The sequence below is a fragment of the Parasteatoda tepidariorum genome, chromosome 2 (assembly GCF_982258835.1).
Source record: "Parasteatoda tepidariorum strain Cologne lab strain chromosome 2, Ptep-v5.0, whole genome shotgun sequence".
NCBI classification, from domain to species: Eukaryota; Metazoa; Arthropoda; class Arachnida; order Araneae; family Theridiidae; genus Parasteatoda; species Parasteatoda tepidariorum.
The window spans coordinates 11,473,966-11,491,020 of record NC_141756.1 but is presented as its reverse complement, the minus strand read 5'-3'; the positions used below and the strand labels follow the sequence as shown (position 1 = coordinate 11,491,020).

At 30.0% G+C, this 17,055-nt stretch overlaps 1 protein-coding gene across 1 annotated transcript in view; it reads right to left on the bottom strand.

Annotated features, from left to right (window-relative positions):
- The window catches only part of LOC107446456 (uncharacterized), a 92,224-nt gene extending 75,677 nt beyond the window's left edge, over positions 1-16,547 (bottom strand). The window contains exon 1 of the mRNA XM_087156470.1: positions 16,471-16,547. The gene's annotated coding sequence lies outside the window, so the exon portion shown is untranslated. The remainder of the gene's footprint in view (positions 1-16,470) is intronic.
- Between the last annotated feature and the right edge of the window lie 508 nt (positions 16,548-17,055).

The window sequence follows — 17,055 nt, the reverse complement described above, 5'->3', positions numbered from 1 at the left end:
TAAGATCTAAGAATGAAAAACCATATTTGTTCTTTTTGTGTATGTGTGTTGTGTCATTATGTTTGAAATTACACGAAGAAAAAAAATTCTGGTAAAATTACCTTAGTGTCTTGGTAATGATACTTCTGGTATAACAAAACCATTATAATCCTTGTTAATTAAAGCAAAATATACAGTATTTAAATAGTTCATATGATTAATGTTCCGCTCATACGGTAATAGGGTATCGGAAATTGTAGTTTTCAAAATTATAGCTCTTATTATTATCTACACATTTCTAAAAAAATGCGAAACTGCAAAATAAATTGTATAGCAAATTTAAACGAATAACTGGTTCCTATGTCATAGTGTAAGGTATCATGATGAAATTACTATAATTTACATATTACCATATTCTATCACACATTATAAAACCATATTTTAATGTTAATTTTACAAAAATCATTAGTATAGCACTTTGGCAAGAAAAACTTTTTCGTGTTACCTTGGAGCCTGAAATGTAATAAATTTTACTATATTAATTGGTAGTTTTCAACATACTTTTTTTTTCAATTTACTCATTTGTGTTAAATAAAATAATGCATAGGTATGTGGATTGTTGTATAATCGATAAAACTTCATTTTCGTGTTGGCAACAAAGAACTAAAAACTCAAATAGGAAGTGAGTGTGTGGGGAAAAGATCATTCAACAATGCCAACCTTTCTCTTCCAAAAGGTACCTCAACATTGAATCAAGTTAGCATGTCTTATGTACTAGTGAATTGATGTTCAATTTCCTTAGTGGTAGTTACGCCACAATACTCCCCCACCGGAATTTTATCAGGGATAGAATTCGATGAACGGATACCACTAGTTGCAGTATTCGTGAATGACCGGGAGTGCTGGATTAAGATCACCGGGTTTTGAGCTTTATCCATGAGAGCTGTATTTAAGTTCATGGTTGTGTGCGTTGTCACTCCTGTGTTGCTATTAGAAGTCAAGTGTGTGCAGGATCCCGTTGTGTATAAATGGGACTGAGAAGCAATAGCGCGAGGACGACGATAACGCAGTCACAGATAGCAAGCCAGCTGTTCAATGTGGACCATCCATCGAAGTAGTCGTGATGATATCCCGTCCGCAGGTCACCAATGTGGGGAAGAGATAATCAGACAATGCCAACCGTTATCAATCAAAAGGTACCTTAATATTGAATCAAGTTAGCATGTCCTTATATACTAGTGAATTGGTGCTTAATTTTCGCAGTGGTAGTTGCGCCACAAGTGGGTAGTCATAAGCATAAGCGCTTAAACATATTTACAAATATCTGAATGCAAATATAAGGTTGTGAGTTGGGAAGGAATGAAGGATTGAAAGCAAATAGTTCATATAAATAAACAGATGGAGTAATATTTGCGTAAATTGAACAGGTTTAACAATAAATTCTAGGTTTTTGTAATGATGCTTCATGATAAAGGCAGGAGAAAAATGCAATTTATCAACAAAGATCTGCCAGATTTTTTAAACTTTTTTTTTATTTTAATGCATTTTAAGAGTTTATGCTAAAATGAAGGACTTAAATTGTTGTATCTAAACTCTAAAATTTAAATTGTCCATAGAGGAAATTCAATTAATTAATATTTGTTTCAAATATAATTTCCAATTCAATATATATAAAATGAATAGATACTATTTGATTTCCATGGCGACCGCTATTAAAACGACTCCAAGAATAACGCCAAGCTAGAATTATTCGCATTTAGCTTGTTGCTTCCATATCTCCGCGATTTCTTTCAATATTAAATCAAAAGGCTTGTCTTTCCCATAGGATTTTTACCACACAAATTCCGTAAGATAAGTGGCTCCCAACCTTTTGTGGACCATCGCCCCCCTCTTGGGGTTGGCTGACACATATCGCCCCTTTCTCTTTTTGCTCAAAAAACCATTCATTGTTGCTTGTGAGCAACCTAACACTGAAAATATATTATGTTATTTGATTTTAATTCAAATTGTAACGCAAATAAGGAGGTACATTCATCCTGTCATTTTTATTAATTAAAAAAAATTGTGCATCTTTTTTTTTTCAAAACGAAATTATATTTAAAACGGAATAATCAAAACTAAAGTATATTTTTTTAGATTCATATTTTAATGTAATCAAGAAAAAAATTAAAACGTTAACAACTAAAATTTGAGAAAAAAAATGAAGAGGAAGAAAGTACATTTTTACCACTTCAATGACTGCCCTGTGCTTGGTGTATTTCAAGTTAAAGCTTGAATGTCAGGTTTTATGCTCGTCAGATTTAAACGCGGATCTCCTTTGAAGCAAATGTCCAACCTTTCTCTTTGCATTGTGAGCAGCTGGAAGACAGAAATAAATCCTCTCTCCAATAAATATGTTGACGGGAACGAGATGAGAAGCGGCTCAGTTTGTTTCCACAATTGTGGATAAGTGTCCATGAGCTTTACCCAAGCTAACTCGTAACCGTATTTTTTAAAGACGACTTTAGCCTCACAGTGATACTTCAAATCTAAAAACTCAGTCTACGAAGAGGAAGTGAGCTTATCCACAGCTTCAAAAGAGAAAGGATCGAAAATCCAATCCGAATTTCTAATTTCAACAAATCTTTAAATCTTGATTCCATAACTGATCAAGGTGATCAGTAAAAATTAAGATTTTATTTTCGAGAATCTCGATATCTGCCATTGAACACTTTTTAAGAGTTGGAAATTGCATTAGCTCTTTACGACCAATGTTTGACTTGTAGATATCAAAGTTGGCGATGAATGAAGATATGATTCCCTTAGCCTTGATAACGTTCATTTTATTTCCTTGAAGTTTTACGTTGATTTCCTTCATTTTTTCAAAACTATGAGTGAGGTACGCAGTTTCCAACTTGCGTTGCTTCAAACTCTCACTTAAAACTGGATCAGTGGTGTCGAGAAACTCAGTAACCGAATCCAGCAATTCGAAGAAACAGCTCAGTTTCCTTTTGAAAGTCATCTCACAGCTGTATGTAGAAGCAGGAATTCAAAATCTTCATAATTTTCATGGCAAAGTTCTCGGAACAAACGGTTATTAGGAGAATTAGCTTTTATTTTATTGATGCCAGAAATAACCAATTTTTCGCAACCAAAAGTTGACGATGAATGACACAATGAATGGTGAGATAACTTCCGGTACTTCTTTTTTAAGGTGACCCTGAAACCCAGTATGACAACCAGACATGGTTGGAGTACCATCTGTTGCACAAGCACTTACATTTGTGAGGGGAATTTCTTTTACCTCAAAATAATCTTTGACAAATTTAAAAATCGACGATCCTTTTGTATCAGTGTTAAAAGTTCTTGTAAACAACATTTCCTCGTTAATTTCCTTACTCTCATTTATGAATCTCACGTAAGCTAAAGCAGCTTTGTTATCTATCACAGTTGATTCATCAATCTGCAACGCAAATTTACCTTCTTTCAGAAATTTGATGAGTTTTGATTCAACGTCGGCGGCCATCTCATCAATACGCCTGGAAACAGTATTATTGCTCAGAGGTGACTTATCAGATTTCCGACTGCGATACCAAATAGTATGACCGAAACGATCCAGCACTTGAATTTTTTTTAATTTTTAACTATAGTAATTCTTTGTCGACCCCAGAACCATAGGTTTCATATATATTTTCAATTTCAATCTCAAATAGCTTTTATTATTAATATTATTAGCATTTTTTATCTTTTGAGTACTCGTCGCCCCCTGATCGCCCCCCTAAGGATTATCGCCCCCTTGAGAAGCTCTATCGCCCCCTTTGGGGCGATCGCCCCTAGGTTGGGAACCACTGCTCTAGAAGATGACATGCCGTGCCTCTTTGCCTTTTGTTCGCAACATAAAAAGAAGCTCTTTTCTTTTGTTGACAACTTTTTACATTGTACCTTCACAAATCTTCCTTTTCATAGAATTTCACTTCGGATCCATTTGTTCAAATTACCTTCCAAATTTTGATAAATTATTTCAAATAATCAGTCTAGATACAATTACTAATAATTTACTGTATAAGTAAGAAACTAATTCTATATCAAAACTATATAATCTAAAGTGTGCGATATGTACTGTGCACGAAATTAAAAAAATTTTTTAACACTCTTAACTTTTGATCTAATGATCGGATTTTCACGTACTAAGACTTAATGTTAATGGTTTGATGGCTTAACCTTAAATATGCTAATTAATAAGTGCAGGCGACATTTTAAGATTGGAAATCAGATACTTAAAAATCATTTTTTTTTTCAGTAAACATGCTCTTTTTTCGACGGACTTAGAGTGTCCAACCTCTAAATATGGGGAGTTACCGTAGTCTGAGAAATATAGTTTGGATAGGAGAATGATTGAAAGTTTGTAACACTTAATGTTACTTTTTTTTTCATATTTCGCTATGTCTTGAAATCTTTTTGAAACGAATCGAAAAACTTTTTATGCTTAATTTTAAAAAAACGTTTGTCTGTAGATAAGTCTATCCAAAATATAATTGTTTTAATATTTATTTATTACTTTTTATTATTTTATTTTGTAATAGTCGAAGGAATTTTGAATTCTAAGTAATGTAAATATTTAAGTCATTTTTAAGAACGCAAATTTAAGCAGTAAAATATAAAATTTTCTTCGCAATCGGCCGCATAGTTACTGAGTTCTCAAATTTCAAGAAAGTTGTTTATTAAAAATTTGATGTCTTAAGATTACATATGCTATTCATACAAAAGTTTGGCCTATTGGTTTTTTACAGTACTGTTAAAATTGCAAACTAGTATAAGATTTTACTTAATTTTTTTATTATTACCTATGCATAATTTAAAATAAAATGTGTTCAAATAAATTAAAAAAATACAGGTTAAAACAAGTTTGTCTAAAAGCAATAATTTAATTAAAATGTAGTTACTGATATTAGAAAAGTAGAAGCAGCTTAAACGTTTTTTTCCTCTTTTCTAGAGTGAAAAAAATTATCCCTATGGTAATTTCACTTCTTTAAGTAAACATGTAATTAAAGAAAGTGGTCACGTATTTAATCTACTTACACGTTTAAATTTTTTTTTCATCTCTATGTTATTTTCTTACATTAATATTTAAATTCTAGACTTTTACAGTTTCGTTTTAAACAGATATTATCATTTTGTCATACTTTTTAAATTAGAATGCACGGTTAACACTTGGCAGCAGTTGTTTGAATGAAAAATACAGGATTTTATACAAAAAATTGTAAACAGTTTATATAATATATTTTTAAATCATATGCTTTTTTATTATGTATAATATGATTTTTTTCTAAATATAAATGTTAACTTTTTCGTTCATCAATATGACAAAAATTATTTTTGTTTGAAAAACTAGGAAAATATTGCTTGCTTTTTGATTTCTTTTGATTTCATTTAACGATTATTTTTTCTTATCTCTGCATAACATTTCAGAAATTTTACCTGTTTTCATCCCTAAGTGTAAGTTCAATGCAGAGTTTAGTACCCTAAAGTCAGAATCAGCTAAAATACAGCAAAATCAAATGTCATCAATTAATCTAGGTTGAATTAAACAGTGATATAAACTAAGTCTGGCTTGAATATTTAAAATATTACTTGAATAACTCTTGGTCATATGATCTTTGTCTACCCTAAGAAACACGTATCCCCAGTGTAGAATAGAGTTTTCTGATATTTGTTAACTGCCGACCGGTCTGTGTAGGGAGTCACTACTGAGGAAAGCGATACCAAAAACACAAAAGCAAATTAGAGTAACCAGTGGAATTTTAAAGTCCTTCTAATGATCACCTTTCAATTATTTTATGTTTTTTACTGGAAGTCAAACTGATTTTGATGTTTTCCATCCCATCTTCCTCAATAGTAATTCATTAAAGTTTGACAGCTTTTTTTGTATTTTACCGTTTAAAATATTAGTTATGACGCCTTATATGCATTTAATAACAACTCTATTGTACAAGAATTTTCAAAGCACACATCGAAAGTGGTCATAATAAGTAAACGTTTCAGAATGACGTTTTTATATTTAAAAAAAAAAAACTCATATTATGCAAAAGCGCACGATCAATTTACTAATTGTTGAAAAATATACTCATTCATTTTCCGTTCATTTATTCAAAAATTCTTTTCAAGGCTGGATGAAAAATGTTCCATTCAAGTAAAGTAATTTAATTTAAAAGTTTTCTGATGTGAAGCTGAAGAATTCGGTGAGAAAACTGCTACTCGATCACCGATGCTGCACCTACACCTGCTGTCAAGCAGTTTCCGTCTTTATAAAGCGTCAATTTAAATATATGGGCTGTGTCAAAAGTATTCTCGACTTAAGGAAACTCGTTGATGGATCGGAGGCAGGAAGAAAGTTTCTCTCCAACTCAACTTCGAATATCATATTAATGAAGAAAGAAATTTTCTTTTTTACATACTTTTTTACCTTGCGCATAAGCTAAACAGTATTTCATGGACTAGTTTAAACATTAAGGAAAATATTCATTTATTACACATATATTCTAGTAAAAGATTGTTTTTACGAATAAAAACCAAATTTTATATTTAAGTCTTAGTGATGTAACGAAATTCTAAAATCTAAGTTTATTTTTATTGATAAATTGTTTGTAACAATCAGTGGTATAGCGATAATTCTCATACAATTAAATTTGATTTTTTTTAGAAAAATAAGAATAATAATACTAGATTGTAAATGCATGCTTACCTAATTTTAACAGTTAATGAAACATAGACAACACTTTTATGTAAGAAGAGAAAGAAAAGTACATGATGTTTTTTGACACGTAAAACTAATTAAAAATTATATAAAAAGGTTGTAGAATAAAGCAAAGTTAACGAATAAAGTGCCATGAGTAACTTTTTCACTGCTTGGAAAAGAGATAATAAAATAATTAAAAAATTAGCACGATTAGTATGATTAGTATTCATTAGTACGATTTGAAGTACATGTCTTTATTCATACTAAAATTAATGAAATGAATGTGAATGAAACTATTTATGATAAACAAAGTAAAAGTGATAAAATGAATAAATAAACACATAAAATTAAATTATTATTATGAAGCTAAATGCATGAGTGCCTTCATAATGTAGTTACGGAATCTTGCTCATTGGTTTAATTATGATTTATTAATGATGATTGATTGATTGATAATTGAATTATTATGATTTAGGCGAAAAAAAGAAACACTCATAAAATTTAATGAGAGACTTTGAACGCATAATTTATGACCGCTTAATTTATATTGGGTTTAAAATGTATACTCATCTGGACAGTAAAATTAATGAAACATCTTTAACCATATTTATCTAAATTGATGAGCATATGATTTTTAATAAGAAAAATATAACTATAAGATTACATAAATATAACTATAACTATTATCATAAATATCTCGAAAAAAATCCATCTGTTCATGAACGATATGATAACTAAAGCGCTGGGCACATAATGAGTGCGTTTTCTTTCTTGGTCAAACATCCGCATATTAAAATAATTTTTAAAAGCAATTGTATACATATAAAATAAACTATTTAAGTAAAGATTCAAAACATATGGTTTCAGATGGAAAATTAATGAAGCATATTTAAGAGCAGAACGTATAAAATACTTGATAAGTTAATTAATAAGCACATAAAATTAATATTATGCTAAATTTTTAATAATAAAAATTCTAAATAATATAATAAATTTATAATAATATAATAAAATTTTAAATCGTATAATAAATTTTTAATGGTATACTTAATGTATACGAGTACTTATAGTAAAGTTATTGAAGCATGCCTAAAATCTTTAAGCTAATCAACAAAATCAAAATAAATAATACTAAGCACGTAAATGAATACTAAATTTCAAATAATAAAAATTTTAAATAGCATAATAAAATTTTAATAATATAATAAGTGTTTAATCGTGAAATATTTTGTTAATGGTATACTAAATGTATACGCGTACTCATAGTAAAATTATTGAAGCGCGTACTCATAGTGAATTATTAATATCTTTCATCTAATAAGCAAAATAATTTCTAAACATGTAAATAAATCCAGGTAGTAGAGAAAATGAAATAAAGTAGAGAAAATGATGAATCATAGATACGAATATCTATAAAAAGAGAAAATATGTAAACATAAATTAAGAAAAATTTGCCAATGTATTAAAATAACTAAGAAATACCATAAAAAGACGTAAGTAGTCCAGGAAAAATGAAAGTTTAGATCTTCGTTTGGTTAAAGAAGAATGCAAATTTTTTTAAAAAAGAGCCATGAACTAATCAAATCAATTAAATTGAGAATTATATTAATGTGCGCCCAGACTCCCAGATCCCCAGATTTAAACCTATATAGCAGGGATGGCGAAGCAATGGCACCCGTGCCATTTATGGCACGCGACACAATATTTTGGGCACGCTACCGATCACGAAGTTCCGATATGAAGCATAATAACAATTAAATTAAAATTCACAAAAGACTGAACAATTAAAGCCAAAAAAGCAATTAATAACCATAAAAAAACAAGCTAACAATAAATAACTAGCAAACTAATTAACAGTTCTGCTTAAACTAACATTTTATAAGTTATTTGTCATCTAATCTGCAACAACAGAAGTCACACTGATGTTTTTTTAAGTTGAATTACGCGTATAACTGAGACATTGCAAAATGTATTTTATTTTGTAATAAATAGTTTTGAGTTGATAGTATTTAGTATTATTACTTACGCTATAATCACGAAGTCAAAACTATTTGTCGGCACATCTATGACAACATTAAAATTTTTTTTAGAAAAAATGGCACTTTGGTGCATAAAGGTTCGCCACCCCTGCTATATAGTAACGTTTTAAATAAGAGCAGGACACATAAAATTAATTAATAAATATTTTTTTTAACATATCAGATTAGTTTTAAAATGGTAATGAAAGGAGTATACGCTCATGCGTACAGAAAATATTATTTTGTGCAGAAAAAATTATGTCAAATATGAAGAAAAAAAAATTAAAAATCTATACGCCAACACTTTTGATGAGGAGATGACAACGGGAATATGTGGCCAGATGGTTTACTTTACGGAGCAGAGATCCTAAAATCTGCTGAGTGGAGAAAAATGCAAAAAATTTATTAGTATTTATAAATACGTTTTGTATTTAAAAAACTAAGGGCATTTGTACCCATGTATTTAAAATAAATAGAGCATAAACAGCATGTAAAGTTACGTGTGCTCTACATAATTTGTACGTATAAAATATATTTGTTACAGATAACATGTATAGAGAGATAATTTATAAATGCTTAAAACGAAGGAAATAAGTAGTTATATACACGTGAGTTGATAAAAAAGAGCCGATTCCGTGTTAAAAGTTGGAGCAGGTGCCACCGGCGTAGCTCGAGTTCCAAGTTGCTGATTTCCAAGTAGTTGTTGAGTTGAAATGAGCAAATTGCAACTTGTTTAATTTTGGTTTCGGTTTTCAAAATCACAGTTGAGTCAGTTTTAGTTTTCCAAAATTTTTAGCTTTCGGGAGGAACACTTAAATTAGTTTAAATTTCCACTTTGTTTTCAAACAATTTCCAACTTTAAATGGCCATACCTCTAAGTTTCAGTTTCCAAGATAGGGGAAACGTTATTATTAAGTTGTTAGACACTTGAGTTTCAAAATTTTAAAAACTCTGGTGGTAATACACCTCTTTTTGGTTTTCAAAAACAAAATTCATACTTTTAGAGATGATTCACAGTTTTTAATGGAAGGATGACAAAATTATAATTCCTTTTTACTGACAAGAGAAACTAGGGAAGTGTGACTCGCCAATTTTGAAATAAACTAGCGGGATGTATGCCTTATGAGGAATAATTTTAGGGGGCAACATTCGTTTCGGCCCATAGAAGGTTCTGTGAGAGATAAAAAATAATTAAATGTATAGAAAAATCGGTATTTTATTACTTCAATGCAGACTTATTGTAATTGTCTCATACTTCAATTAATTTGTAATTAACTGGTTAATTAATTAATTTGCAAAGTAATAAATTAATTAACAAATAAATTAATTATTCTTTAATTATGAATTAATTACTTACTTAATTAATTATTAATTCATAAATTGGTTTGCAATTACATACACCAATTAATTTGGAAAATTTTTTGAAAAAAGAAATTTAAAAAATTTAATGTCAATTTTTTTTTTAAAATTAACCTAACAGATTTTTCTGAAAAACTGCAGATATATAAAATTTCCGAAATCAATTTTGGCAATAAATATGCATTATATAGTGCGTGAAGTACCACAAAATTAATTGGAGTATGAGATAATTACAATAACTAATAGTCTGCATTGGAGTGATAAAATACCGATTTTTCTATATATTGAATTATTTTTTATCTCTCACAGAACCTTCTATGGGCCGGAACGAATGTTGCCCCCTAAAATTATTCCTCATAAGGCATACATCCCATTAGTTTATTTCAAAATTGGCTAGTCACACTTCCCTAGTTTCCCTTGTGAGTGACAACCTGTAACAACTGACTTTGTGACGTATACTGCAATTGATCTCATGCAGGTCCAGGTTTATCTTGTTTTTGCAAGAAGGTGAAATAATTCTACGTCATAAAATATTTACTACGTAGAGCGAATGATTACATAGTTTTCAACCACGCTGATTTATCTATATTCAAACGTAATTCGGTTTGTACGCTCTTAAACTCTCCACATATCGCAGTTCAGAACTCATTTCCTCTGAAGCTGAGTTGTTTGCCACCTGAAGTTCAAGATCTTGAAAACCAAAATGAGCTCAACTGTTTCCACAGGAAGCTAGAAATTTTAAAAACCTTAACCAAAACTAAAACAAGAGACAAACCTCTGAACTCAGGAAGAAAACAACTTTTGATGCCACAATAGGCATTACATATTTCCCAGCTTTTAAAATTTCTTTAATTTCTTAAACTTATTTTTTTTAATCGTTCTTAACCAAATTCTAATTAAATTATACAAATTCCAACTATAACCACACCTAATTCCGTCATCATACAACTCTACTCAAATACTTATACCGCTTTGTATCCTTGAATTGGTGCTTTTTCGTGCCTCTAGGTTGTCAGATTAGCAAAATAACAATAATACTCTTCAATAGAGATTGTTGCATACAACCAGTTCTTTAAATAATTCATTATCCTATATAGTTTAAGTCAATATCGTCTCAGATATTATATTTTATTATGCAAATACGTGGGATGAAACACTGCTGCTAATTTAGACCCGAATCTTTTGAAACGGCTTCAGACTGCAAACTGGGAAAATCGGGATAAACCGTGATTAACTCAAGCATTTATTGTTGAAACAGACAGAAACTGCATCGGTATTGTTTCCGTTAAACTGAATCCAAACGATAGTCAACTTCATACAAGTTAGTAATAATCTCACGACTCAATGCTTTTGACATATACACAAATTTAACTAACTCCGAATTCACTTCTATACATTCCTGAATACTCCCAATTGAAACAAGATCTACAATGCGAATCTATTTGTTTATAATTGCTTTGACTTAATGTAAACATATTAATATTACTTTCCGAAAACAGCTTTAAAGTATCTTATAAAGTGAACAATTTATGCTGAAAATTTGCTGTTAGGCGTTGTGGTATATGCATTTATCATTATTTAATAAAAAAATTAGTTATATTAGAATCACAAATATATTTGCCAACATGAGAATATTTTTCTTTACTTCCAAAATCGTCCTCAATGCAATCAAATGTCCCGTTTAATTTGTTGCAATTGCTGTCGCTGATGTTTTAATTTATTCCTTCTGATTTATAATGTTTTTAAATTTGAAAAAGTATAAATTTTTGTTTGAAAAAAACTCTCTTTTTCTCCGAAATAAATTTTTTTGTAAGAAGTTTTAAGTAGGTAATTGGTTGAGTACAAGCAGTTCACTAAATAAACTTATCCTATATAGCTTATTCCACTTCTCTATAGTTTATTCTACTTATAGTAATAATAGTAATATTTAGTATAGTAATAATTTTATATCCTAATTATTTTACGCAGGGGAAAAGAACAAAATAAAGTGTCATATTAAGGTTACAATTCAATAATTCACCAAATGGAAGTGAATTAAAAGCATTGCAGTTTTCTTTCCTCTTTTTATGTATTAAAACGAATCTCTAATTTTTGTGCTTTGTGCTCCTTAAGTATTGATTTTTATTGCTCCATCTAAGATAAAATGCTTTCTATCTGGAATTTTAGATCACCTACGGCACCAATACAACACATGTTTTTTCCTATTTATTATTTTTGAAATTTTTTTACAAGATTTTTCGACAGAGTATACTTAAACTTTTCTAAACAAATTTTTATCGAACATCAATCTGTTCAAATGTTATAAAGCACCGTAGGCATAAGTTATATTTATTTAATAAGGAATAGAAATCGCATTCTCAATATAGTATTGTACTGTTGTATTATTTTCTGGGGAAAGAAAAATGCCTCGCACAAAATTTAAAATCTTCCCAGAGTAGCTCGAGGGACAGCCATATTCCAAAAGTCTCTTGAGTTATCTTGAAAATCTGAATTCCGAAGAGAACTTCCTATAAAGTGTTACTGTCGTTGGATTTCCTTCTTCTTTTTTCGCATTGCACGTAATAAGAATAAATAAATAAATGTCCAGTGAATACAATAAAAAGTGGGATTAGGACACTATTAGAATTTTCATTCAAAAAATATGATAAAATAACCTGCAGCAATCTGCCTATCCAATTGACCATAAGGCTTACGGTAAAGAACGTTTTTCTTTTATCTTTACCGTTTTGAAACTATTTACAACTAGTTTAGTTAAAAAAAAACATTACTAGAAATTTTTACGTTTTTTTAACCATTTACAACTAGTATGGTTGACAAAAAAATTGACATTGGAGATAGTTTAGTAACTTTGTGGTGCTGCCATCTATGCATGAATGAGTCTATCGTATTCTAATAGCTCAGGGTCAAAAATTGGGGACTGCAGAACACTGAAACTTTTCATGTGTTGAAAGGAATGCAGAAAATATTGAGTTTTCAATATTGTCGTGTCAATATTGTTTAATTGAATTATATTTATTGTAAAAATATATAAATATTCTTTAACTCCTCTTACAATGTTAACACCTTTTTTATTTTTAAACCATGTATTAACCAAATCACCGTCCACCTTTTAATCGCATGGAAGTACTTTGATTTCAATTTTAACTATTTCCAATTGATTTTCGAACTTACTGTCAAAATTCTTTATGCATTGAAATTAAGTAACAATTTAAAATCTGTCCAGAAGACAAGGAATCACACAAATCACCGTAAATATGGGTTCGGGTCATTTCAGCATAGTTAGCAGCAGAAGTGTTAAAATTATCTCCATCCTTGTAGTGAAATAAGAGAGAAAACTCAGTTCCATTATATGTAGCATGAACTACTTCCTCACGGACCTCTAGAGTCATAACTTGAGGTCATAGCTTATCGTATATATATATATATATATATATATATATATATATATATATATATATATATATATATATATATATATATATTACGGAAGACTTATGTAATTAATGGTTTAAATACCATACGTCTTAGTTTTTAAGTTTTCGATAAAAGTTTAACCTTTTTTAACAAGAAATATCCTTATCATACAATCCTGTAGTTTTATCATCAGTTTTTTCTGCGTTCAGAAAACATATGCATTCAATTAAGATTGAATTAGAGACGAGATTTTTCTTTAAAGCAAACAGTACTGTCTCTGTTTTGACCCTATGTTCTATTTGGCTTATTGAAAGTATGTTATAGTGCTTTCCTTATATCATAAGAATACTTCCATTATCAAATACAAGTAGGAGTATGAAACCAATGCTTGTATCAGTAAAAATGCTTACTCAAAAATAAATAAGTGTAAAATATATCTGGCACACTTCCCGCGAGTATTGAAAAATTGTTTCTATACGCAGGATTACTATTAAATAATCTGAATAGCTCTCAATTTCCTTTTTAATAAAGAATGAAAACTTGAAACAAGAGGCCAACAAGCTCTTCTAGAAACAGTGTCAAGCACATGCTGACATTCTCTTAAGAGAACAATTTCTCAATCGAGGGAACCTTTGGCTCTTAGCCAATAGGAAGCTAACTAATTTAATCTCTTCACTTGCCTTTTGCATATTCATCAAAAGAATGTTTTTTCTTCTTTAAAATTTGCTATATATATATTTTTAAATTTATTTCTAGGCTTAGGACTTGAAAAACTGATTATAACTGCTTTTAGATAGTCAAGAAAAAAAAATAATTTATGATATTTAGTTTATTTTTTGTCAGGCATTATCCTCTGTTATATCTCTGTTAATTGAGGGTGTTTATTTTATTATTTTTACGGTGTTTGGGCGATACGAATTCTGCTCCAGGCTCCCATCGACCACAGTGCTGACGTAAAACATCTTCAGTGGTAGATTAGAATTGCCTTGCCGTCGTACTAACCATGGGAGATTTTCGTGATTTGCCTCTCTATGTAACGCAAATGCGGGTTAGTTTGTTTTTTCAAACCCAAACGCTGTTGACCGATAACGAATCAGCACACCACAGCACTTGAGTAATCAATTTCAATTCATGAAATCCAGAGCTATACAGTCTACTGCAAAAGTTTTGAGCAACGTTAATTACTTTACTTTTTTCTTTACTTCATATGTTTTACTTTTTTCTTCATATGTTTTACTTTACTTTCAAATTCCTTTTCAAAATAGAATCCACTTTTATTACACAGTTTCAGTGTAAAATTGTTGGTCAACAAAGTGTTAAGTAAGATATGGCCAGATAAATTATAACATATTACACTATTAGGAATTACTCGGGAAGAATGATTCAACAACGATTTATTTAAATGTTATTTTGCCATATTCAAACAAAAAAGTCAAATAAACATAAATAAGATGGTATTTAAATTGTAAACTATGAGAAAACCGTTTATTAACTGCTTTCACCCAAAACGATTAAGTAACCAGAATTTTATCACAGCAACTAGGTTCATCTGATGAAGCCCCTTAGATCCTTGCAACTGGGTACATGTTATAGCCGAGAGGGCTAATTTGTCAATCTCATGAAAGACAGGTACGAGCCCCAGCGTTGACACTACAATATTTCCTCCTCTACTTAAGAAGATTTTCCAGCGTCCTGCACTTCCCCATTTGTGATTCTGGTCTATTAGAATACGATAACTTCACTGACGCATAGATGGAAGCGTCATAAGGCTGCTTAACACAAAAAAGATAAATTACTTTTCCTGCTTTTGAAACCATGTTAGTTGCAAATGGTAAAAAAATGTTTTTTTTACCGTAAACTTAACTGTTAATTGGATGAACAGACTGCTGTCGGTATTTTAAAGTAATTTTAAAAGGAAAACTCTAACAGTGTAAGAGAGTAACAGATTTAAATAAAAGTTATTAGATTTATTTTCTCGTAATTGAGGCAATTATTAGCAGAAAATATTATTATGAATCAATTTGTATGGAAAATCATTGCATGAAAAGCTCTGAATCAAATAAGCTGAAAATTCGTTGAATATTTATTTCGAAAATTTTAATATTTAGATTTAATCAAAAGAAATTTATTTTTTGTATACATCAACATATGAAACATAAAATTTTCCTTAATAGTAAAGTGCAGTATCGGACTCTCCCGATAATGTTCTAGCCATATTATCTTCTAAAAAAATGAACAAATGTGATAGAAAATTTGTCTCTAAGACAGTTTAGATCCTTTAGAAGAAATAACGAACGTTTTATTTTATTCGAAGCTTTTAGTGCTGTCTAGAACAAACTTCACATCTAGTTATTTCGCTCGAGCAGCACTTAAAGCACTAAAAAAAGTGTCCACTTCAATACCCTGTGGGGCCATTTGGATCTCTACAAAAAAAAAGGCTTAAATGATCTGAAGTGAGGAAATGTCAATCTAAATTGATTTATTGTACGGTCTGATTGAATTTATACATTATCAGGAGAACAGATTCGCAATCGCATTTTCCGCTACACGAAACTTAAAATGCTTCAAGAAGTTTAAATTCATTGTTTCAAAAAATTTTCATTAAAATACTTTGAAAGCAGTAATAGAAAAAATAATGATTATTTCTTTAAGTTTTAATTGACCACCTCTAACTTCTACCTGAATTGCTTAAATGAACAAAACCCGTAAAAAAAGCTAAGGTTATACTTTTAAACATAATAAAATTTAAAACATGGTAAATGTCATGCGATTTGAAGATAATAATTGTTTTAGGTTTTCAGATACACGTTTTTCAATAATATACCGATAATTAACCGTATATACTGATACGTAGCATGATTTTCCGATTTTTAACGGTTATACCTTGTTGCTATATAAGATTTTTTGATGTCAGCCGCTTACATGTATATATATATGTACTTATTTTACAAATTATTAAAATTTTTATTAAAATGTGTTACTTACTGTTTCTGGAAGTGACTGAGGCTTCTATTTCACACAACAAATGGCTGGGTAGGGCATAAGGGTTAGTGTAAGCTTGTAGTCATTGTCATGCCAAGGACTAGTTACAAATTTCGCCAATGAGGGGAATCGCAACTTGGCAACAAATAACGTAAAAATGTACCTTTTTCCTCCTAAAAGAGTTGACTGCGCGTGCTCGAGATATCGAAACTGCGAAATAATGGGAAATCGCACTCCCAGCTAGTAATATCGATATCATAAGTAGAAATCGATGTTTATAAATACTCATTCCACAAACGTACGAATTCTCAGCAGATTATTTTGCAAAAATATTAATTTAAAAAAAAGGTGTAGTTCCCTTTCTTTCTCACATAATCGCAAAACTTGTCCTCTATAGCCGTTTATTTTTCTTGGCTAAATACATTATGACGTTATATTTCTTGCCAACATCAAGCGGGGGTAAAAACCTCATATTAGATTGTGAAATCTGTTATCTAAAAAATGGAAAAGACCAATTAAGCTACTGGAGATGCCGGAGACTCCAGCCCGGCGAGTGTAACGTTAGAAAATGATGTTTTAAAAACATCA